Here is a 9,716-nt window from a genome sequence, read left to right on the forward strand (position 1 = left end):
ACTCTTCAAACAGTATTTTTCGGCCTTAAAAAAATGCGGCTACCCAAAAATAAAAACATCACCAAGGTAATTCCTTTATTTTTGTTTTGTTTTTTAAATAAATTATATATTTGGAATTATATTTCTCGAATGCTTTCATACTAAAGACTGCTGTTAAACAGTGCTGTTTATATATATATATATATATATATATATTCTTTTTTCAAGTCAAATTCAATTTTTACGGTATCTTTTGTTTTTTAAATTGGTAGATGAAATCATAGAATAGTTATAAAAACGTCCTGCCTTTCCAATGTTAAGAATGGGTTTCTAAATAATAACGCTATTTCAGTAGTCTGTACTATTACCGTGATTTCTCTTATTAAAAAAAATGTTTCCAGATTCGAAAAGGTGGTATAATAATTATTAATATAATATATATATATATATATATATATATATATATATATATATATATATATATATATGATCTTACATATCATGCATTGCCATATTTCAATTTGCATATTATGCATACTTAAAACTTAAATACTTTTTCAGTGGGTTCAGTGTTTAAAATGGATTTTATATTTTCATGCGTTTCGGTTCAATGGTATTTGAACATCTCTATTTTCGCTGGTTTTCCACTCAGATTTCAGAATAAAATTGATTGTTACTATTAAATTGTATTCGTTGTCCTAAAATAAACCCCTAATTTACTTTTGAAAGTTTTAAAGATGGAACTTTAATTCAAAGCTTTAATCGCTGGCAGCCATGTTGTTATTTTTTTCTTACACAAAAATATTTATTTTCGTTTTCAAATTTTATTACGAACGAATAAATAAAAAAAAATCTTTTGATACTAAAATTAAAACGTAAACAAGTTTTGGTGGAATTTAACAAATTTGAAAGCAAGAATTAAAACAAAATAAATAGACACGACGGGAGGCACATTTTAGCATAAAACGGTTTCATTTTTATATACATTAAAAATTAATTTAGAATTTCATTTCAAGATAAAATGTGCCGTTTTTGACCAAGAATTGATCTTATCTTATTATTTGGACGAATATTAAGCAAAATGGTCCAGAAAATCCAATTGTTTTCGAATTTGTTGTCATTGTTTTCTGTTGTTTGTTTTGGTTTTAAGCGAAAGGTAAACATCTCTCTTCAATAATTTTTTTTTTTTACTTTCTGAAAATATTCTATCTTAAAAGAAATAACATTTTGTTTATGTTTGAAGAAGAAAGAAAAGTAGTTGTCTTTTGCGGACAAAACATTGCAATGTTTTTCTTTGTTCAAAATGAATGAATGTTGTATTCTTTGCACTTGACCCCCCCCCCCCGTACAACCGGTTGGTGTTTCGGATTTCCTTTTTTTTAAATTTTTTTTATTCTCGATTTCATAAAGGAAAAAGGATAAATCTAATTAAATACTAAAAACATTGTAGATTTGTGAAAGCCGTTTATGTGATTTCTGCTCGAGCGTGAACTGGCTTGATCATTTCTTTTTCTAAATTTAGTTTTATGCAATAAATTGTTTCGACGAGTTCCCCATGGTTTGCGTTTTTTGTCCTGGCCATATTTATTAAGTAATGTAAAAATTTATGTAAGAAAAAGAAAAACTATTCGAATCTCTTTATTTATTTGTTTTAGAAAATACCACAAGTAAGAGTAGCTGAGCTGCGCATGGAGTCCAGTAAAGCAAATGTTGCGCAATCTAACATCGCATTTCTTCTGGACCCGGATTGCTTGAGTCAAGGATGACAAAAAACAATGCCAAGGAGAAAAACATTGGAGTTATTTAAGAATTTTTCCATCTCCTAGATGTTTACACAACCAATGCATATTGCATGGGAGTCTAGTTTACCCTAATCCTTAGCTGAAAGGTTGATATTCGGGTCCATCCCATAACTCTCCGTTGGCTAACTGTAGTATCTGTTCTGATAGTTGACTCCATCGTTTCTGTTTTCGATTAGTAAAAAAAAAAAAAAAAAAAAAAAAAAAGAAATCCTTCTAGACTAAGGCAGTTTCTATTTTGTTCAATCCAAAGTACTCTTTTCTGGGGAAACTGGATTTTTCGCGCATTAAAAACCCACCTACCCTCGTGGGGAGGCAAGTAAATATGAACAAAACTCGAGTTTCTTTGCTAGGAACAAAGTATAGTATGGTGTTACTGTTACGCTTAGTTTTTCTGTTTCTCCACCAGCGTAGAAATCGTTCTAGACTGAGGCAATTAAATTTTTTTTTTTTTTTTGTTTCAATCTAGTGCGCCTTTTTGGGGAGCTGGATTTTCCTTATTTTAAAAACTGACATTGTATCTAACTCTACCCTCTTAGGGAGGCAAGTAAAGGAACTTGAACCAGACACATTCGGCGTTTGTAACCAACCACTTACACCACTAAGCTACTTTAGTACTTTGGTGCGTAAAAATGCGACATTTTTATCGTCATTCTTTATTATGCTTCTTCGAAACAAGAAATAAAAACACATTTCCCTTTGTTTATCGTCGATCAACTTTTTGTTGTTCTTGCGTTTCTTTTCTTGGTTGTAGTAGTGGCAGTAGTAAAATAAAAATGGTTAACTGTGCTGTGGTGCTGGTGCGATTGTTTTCGTTTTGTGTGCTTTTCCCTAATTCGTTAAAAAAAAAAAAAATCTGTGCTTACTGTGCTATTTTTTTTTTTTTTTTTTTAAATAGTATTTTCAAGTTAAATTCAATTTTTTCGAGATTTTTGTTTGTTAAATTGATGATATTTATTGGGTGGGTTTCTACCACTATTTTGTTTTATTTCTTATTTTGAAGATATTATCGAGTCTTCAAAGACATCGCGACCATCTTTTACTTTTATTGTTGTTCAGCATCGTTCAACATTACTCGTTTTTCGAACCGAATAAACGATTTACATTGAATAAAAACACTAAAAACTTATCCAGTTGCCTTTGGTAACATTTACTTATATATTTTTTTTTTTTTGGCAACTTTTTCGAATCTATGTGTGTAGTAAAACAATCCCGTAAATAATAACGTTATCTGGGGAAAGTGCACTTAGGGACAACCCGAAGGCGGCCAATGTGCAGTGGTTGGTTTTCCAACCTACAAAGGGTATTTATTCCGAAAGCCGTTCTTAACATGGGGAGGTTGGGGGGGTGTTTATTCCGAAAGGTATTTTCTTATTTTCAACTTCCCCGTAATCAACTTCTGGGTTTATATTACTGTACATAGATTCGAAAAAGTTGTCAAAAAACAAATATATAACAAATAAATGTTATCAAAGGCAAGATAAGTTACTTTTCTACCAAACTGGATATATTTTTTGTGTTTTTATTCAATGTAACATATGTATTCAGCTCGAAAAACATACAATGTTTACCGATGTATTCGAAAATTCAAGATGGCGTCCGTCTCACACCCTCTTTAACACCGTAAGTATGGAAAAAGGTGTTATAAATAAAAAACTATACAAAATACTATTAAAAACCCGCCGAATATATGTCAACTTATGTCACGGTAACATATATTGAGCGAATTTCTAACAGTATTTTGTCTAGTTTATTATTTATAATACCTTTTCCCAAACTTACCCTCTCCGAGAGAGAGTCGGCCGCCATTTTTAATTTTCCAATACATCAGTAAACACTGCATGTTTTTCGAGCTGAATAAACATGTTACACTGAATAAAAACACAAAAAATATATCCAGTTAGGTAGAAAAGTAACTTATCTTGCCTTTGATAACATTTATTTGTTATATATTTGTTTTTTGACAACTTTTTCCAATCTATGTGTACAGTAATACAAACCCCAACTTCTTAAAGTTAAGTCTTCGGGTGATCACCCAGTGCACACTTTCACCCGTTATTTTCGCACGGTAACATAGATGCACAACTACCAAAATTTATTGGGGGAAAAAAGAAAATTTTCAAAATAAGAAAAGTGAAATTTATATACTTTTCAAAATAAGAAAAATGAAATTTACAATTTTAATTAATTGTAAATTTCACTTTTCAAAAAAAAAAAAAAAAAAAACAACAACAACAACAAAAACAGTTTGATTTTATTATTTGATAATAATCAAATTCTAAATCACATTTATTTTGAAAAAAAAAAAATCCGTCCTAAAATAAAATTGGGGGATTGTTTTAATTCGCGTCGTAATTTCAAATTTCAAAGATGGCGGCCATGATGAAGTGGATATTTTCTATTTGATCAATAGCATCAGACCCCTCCTTCTTCTTTTATTATTGGTTCAATATTTACGATATTCATTCATCAACTTGATATAAATTTGGAATCAGAATTTGATTTCATTTTTTTGATATTTATCACGTTTTTAAAAAAATGTTTAAAAATTTGTTTAAGGCAGCAGAAAACTTTTATTTTTATTTATGTACATTTGACAACAAAACCACAATATGGCTAGAAACATTCGTTTTTTTTTTTGTTTTTGTTTTTTAACTCTATGGACCTTACTTTTGTATAAGCAATGTCGCCTTGAAGAGGTCTTGTTATATGTAACTGGCTAACCGAAACATGCTCATGAATGTGTAGCGACATATAAATGCTTTTGTAAAGCAAATAAAAAGCATATATATATGTGTGTGTGTGTGTGTGTGCTTTATATATATATATATATATATATATATATATATATATATATATACTAGCAAAAGTACCCGTCGTTGACTGGGTTCAAAAAACAGCCTACAGAAAATTGACTCTGATTTATGAAAGTATGATAGGTTATGAAAAGGAAGGGTTGTAAAGAGATAGCTTCGAATTTGGGGGTATCAAAACCAAAGCAAAATATGATGAAGGTAAAAATAAAATAGATAAACCCCATAGTTTATTATACCATACCTGTTCACACTGAAACACTTATCACAATATTCTGTGGATCTATATTAAAAAACCTTGTTAAACTTTGTGACATATTTCCATTCTATGGAGGTCAGGCGCGAACGAACACCCCATAATTTTATTATACCATATTTCTTCAAACTGAAACATAATTATCAAAGTATACTTACGCAGATAGATATGAAAAGTCTTTATTAAAGTTTATGCCTATTTCCATTCCATGCAGGCCAGGCGCGAACGCAGACCCCACAATTTTATTATACCATCCCTATTTAAGTTAAAACATACTTATCAAAGTATTCTTATGTATATCAAAAATACTTGTAAACGTTTTTTTTTTATTTTAAATTTTTTATTTCCATACTTTGTGGACAGGCGTGAATGCAGACCCCACAATTTTAATGAACCATCGTTCTGCCAGATCAAACATATCTATTCCTGTGTCTCGACACATCTTCTATCATTATATGTAATCAGTTTTTTGAAAATAGTCAACCATATAGGAACCTATTCATGACCAGACACACACACACACACACACACACACAGCTTTACTTTTGTATGCAAAATCCGATCCCGCATTTTGCTAATTCCTATCCTCTGATGAGAAGGAAAGTATTTCTTTGAAACTCCACGGATTAAGGACTATCCACTTATTAAGTGTTTCCTTTTCAGATTAAATATGTTTTTAACTCTTTTTCAAAGTGTTTTTTAACATATTTTATTAACTATTTGCTCTTATATATATATATATATATATATATATATATATATATATATATATATATATATATATATATATATATAATGCGCATATATAGTTAAAAAATTAAAGTCTACAAACTGATGAATTTAAGAAATCTTTTAATTTTTTTTCTAGATGACGCTGGATTTCACTGATTTTAAAAATGTAAAAAGTCTCGTTTTTTCTGTTATAACCTTATTTGAACTCCAAAACTTTCAGCATGTAATAATTAATAAAAAACATTTTTTTTTTTTAAATTATCGTCTACTGAGAGACAGGTATGGGGAGAGAAAGGAGTAATTTTATGTGGAATACTAACAGGGCTGTTCAGGCATTTTTTTAGACCAGAGTTCGATTGTTCTAGTGAGCTGGCTTCTCACAACTATAACTGACCTTGGGTCTAAACTCCTAGCAAGTAAATAATATCAGATATTGGAAAATTTCAGAAATTTTTGATATTTGCAAAAACAGTTCATTTTAATCGGGGGTGTGGATGGATGTAGCATTATCAGGTATTCGGAGGCAAACTAATGTTTTCTATGTTGACTACGCAGGGATAAATAAAGTTCCGTTTGGACACCTGCTATACTAAGAATATTGAACACTTTTTCATTATTATATGTCAACTCCATCGTAGGAAACGTCGATACCCCACAACAATTTCTAAAAATAAAAGAACCGATAAAGACACGAAAATGTAATTGCTCCCAAAAAGAAGTATGTGACAACCTTGCCACCAGATGTTTCAGCAGAAGGGATACGAATAGAAACTATTCTCCGGATACTGAGCACTACCCTCTCCAAAAGAAAAATAAATAATAAATAAATCGAAACGACTTTTCTTTTAATTAAAATAGCAGGGAGTGCCCGTATGACCGAAAAAAAAAAAAAAAAAAAAGTGGCCAAGCTCGAATGTGAAACATGAAAAAGAGGAAGAAGGCAAAAACACGGCCACGAGTGCTTATGACGTCATGACGTTGCAAAATAAGCATTTAAACATAGTTTTAATTTTATACGTGTACGTGACTTGTGAAAAAAGCCATGTGAAAAAACTGACCCTCCTTTCAAAAAGTGGTCAAGTTGATCGCCACAGAATGAATCTTTTTTTTTTTTTTTGTATTTTACACATTATGCATCTGGGGCATTGCCCTTTCAGATGATACCAGTTTCGACTCGGTCGGATGTGGATGACAAATTTTTTAGCAGACATACAAACACACAGATCGGTTCCCTTTATATAATAGATGACCAAGTACTTTGTAGAAAGCTTGTTGTATAAAGGAAATGGTTGCTGCATAGCTATTTTTCATTGTGATCTTGCTGTGTATGAAGAAAAACGTGTTACCATAGTTATACGGTTCCAAAAAATTTTATTCATAGTTTCGTCAACATGGCAAAAATGGCTGGAGAAAAAGTTATGTAAACAAGAATACAAAATATGTAGAATTAGTCGACAAGTGAGGTTGCTTCTGAGTACTGCATCTCGTCTTTCGCCCAAGTCATGGCTTGAGGCAAGAAAGGGATATGACGCCTCGTTAATTCGACGCTTTAATTCTGACTTTTTTTTTTAGAGAGCGGGAAAAGAGGTTTGGTTGGGCGCCAGTTGATTCCTACGTACAAATCTGTTTTAACAATATTGAATTCATGTAATTGATCATTCACCAGTTTTTAGTGGATTTTAAGCCAAGAAACTAATGAAGGGAATTTCGGATATTTATATAAAAATAAAACCGTCTTTAGCCTCTCCCTCTCTGTTCTTTCTCTCTTAAGGAATAAAATTAGGATTTCTCTTTAAAAAATTAAACAAAAGAAACCACAACAAAAAACTGGTCTTGTCTTCAAAATTTCGTGAGACTAATAGAACCAATTTTGAAACAAATGAGAAAACAAACAAAAGTCAAAAAAAAAAAAAAAAAAAAATCTTTCAGAATAAAATCTACAAAATCGATTTTTCTACCCACCCTCCTCCACGAAAACTTTGAAACTTAGTTTTGGCGGCAAATGTGTAACAGGTGGCCCTTGCTTTCTCTTGTGTTAAAGAAAAAGAAACTCAACTCTTATGCCCGTCGCTCTTTATTCACTTATGAGAAATCTTACGCGCTGACATCAATGTGCGCACGTGCGTGGAATTCTTTTTTTCTTCTTTCTTTTACTCTGAATAATATTAACTTTTTGAAAATTGCCGCCTTTTTTCCCTCTCTTTTATACATAAATTGTGCCGACAGATGTGCGTTTACCTGACGCTTCTCTCAACCGCGTTAACAGGGTTAGTTTTAAGTAGGGACACCATCCTGCATAAGGGAGGGCACTATCAACGACCAACAATAAATCAATCCTCTCCCTCAAGAGGAAGGTAATGCCTGGGAGGATGGTTTTCTGGGTCCAACCCGGAACCATACCTCACTTCAATTCAACACCCAAGCCCCTGTGCCAGGTAACCTGTGCTCACAGGTGTGTGTGTGTGTGTGTGTGTGTGTGTGTGTGTGTGTGTGAGTTAGTAAGAACTCGTGACGATGGTGAAATGGACTCTCTCGTCGATTTCGATGTATTTGTCTGAAAATCACACAGATTGTTTGTTTATAGCGGTGAAGGTTTTATGTAGAATTATCCACACTTTTCTTATATCTGTGAATAATAATAATTTTTTTTTTTTAATCGCCACCTTTTTGCTTCTTTTATACATAAATTGTACCGGCAGATGTGCGTTTATTTGACATCCCTACCCCACCACACTTAAACATTACATTAGTTTAAACTAGGGACACCCCCTTATATACACTTCACTTAGCACTGGTATTTAAAAATGTCGACTCAGAAGATGTGCGGTTGGCGATTGCGCACCTCCTGCCACAAAAATTCCACGTGCAGGCACCCCTTCATAGTCTTTAAAGTCTGTTAAAGACTTTTTTGTTTTGTTTTTATTATATATATATATATATAAAATAAAAACCATGTTATTGAAAATTGTTTCAAATTTTCAAAAAAAACAAACAAAAAAACAAACAAACATTATAAACCTGTAAGAAAGGTATACAAAATTTTAATTATCCGATAAAGAGTACAGATAAACAAGAAAAACCTTATTCCATGGAGTTTCGAGGAATGTAATTCTTCTCATCAGTGGAAAGAGGTTTGCAAGACATACAATAAATTTTGCAGGTTAATGCATTAAAAGAAAACTAAAAATATGAAATTAATCATACTTGCATCAAAAAAGTTATTTAACAGTTAGTGACAGTTTATAGGGATTCAATGAAATTAAGAAAGCAGGAAACGGGGAAAAAAATTTTTTTTAAAAAGGATATGGGAAAAATGTAATGGGAAAAACGGTATAATCTAGAATAGGATAAATTCGAAATGAATCCATTGAAATATATATATATAAATTAAAATTTAATGAAAGTTTAATTTATACATAGTATGGCTACACATTTGCAAGATGTTTCGTTTAAAACTTTAATACGCTTGCCGGTTTTCATGGTTTCATGTGGAATGTGTAACCATGATGTGTTTGTTCAAATGAAACTTTTATTATATCTAAAGAGCTCTATTTATTAGTGAGCAATGTTACATGAATACAATAAGGATTCCCCTGGCGGGATTCGGCCTCGTTCTATTGAAAAAGACGACGTTCGTTGATTCAAATGAAACAGTAAAGCTCTCGGTTTTTATTATTCGTTTCTGTTCAATTTGTTTTTCCTTTTGTTTTTTCATAAACACACAGGCTTACATATATATAATTGGAGAGAGTCAGAGTTCGTATGTCTATAGGAAGAAAAACTAAAACTTCTTTGTCCAAACAAATTCATATGAGATTTGGAACATAGTAGACATAAAACCGTTCAATATATTTACTTTTAAAACTGACATCAAGGAACTCTAATGTTTTTTTTTTTTTTGTTTTTTTTTTTTTTTACAAAGGCATCACCACATTATCAAGGCCCAGAGGCCAATCAAGGATAAGGGTTAAAGAGTGTACAGTAGAAATTGGTCAATATAGTAATCATTAGTAATGAAAATTTGGTAAATTTAATAACTTATATGGAACGGCTCATCAAGAACTTATTTACTTATGTACAATACTCTAAGACTGGATCAGGTGGTTTTAGCAATTGAGAAAGGAATCTCCCCCTCAC

The 9,716-nt window shown here is 31.5% G+C and overlaps 1 protein-coding gene across 1 annotated transcript in view; it reads left to right on the forward strand.

Annotated features, from left to right (window-relative positions):
• Positions 1-9,716, forward strand: part of LOC145280215 (tight junction protein ZO-1-like) — a 737,272-nt gene that overhangs the window by 541,298 nt on the left and 186,258 nt on the right. The window lies entirely within an intron of this gene.

Source organism: Euprymna scolopes, chromosome 7 (genome assembly GCF_053919585.1).
Source record: "Euprymna scolopes isolate OS-2025 chromosome 7, ASM5391958v1, whole genome shotgun sequence".
NCBI lineage: Eukaryota > Metazoa > Mollusca > Cephalopoda > Sepiida > Sepiolidae > Euprymna > Euprymna scolopes.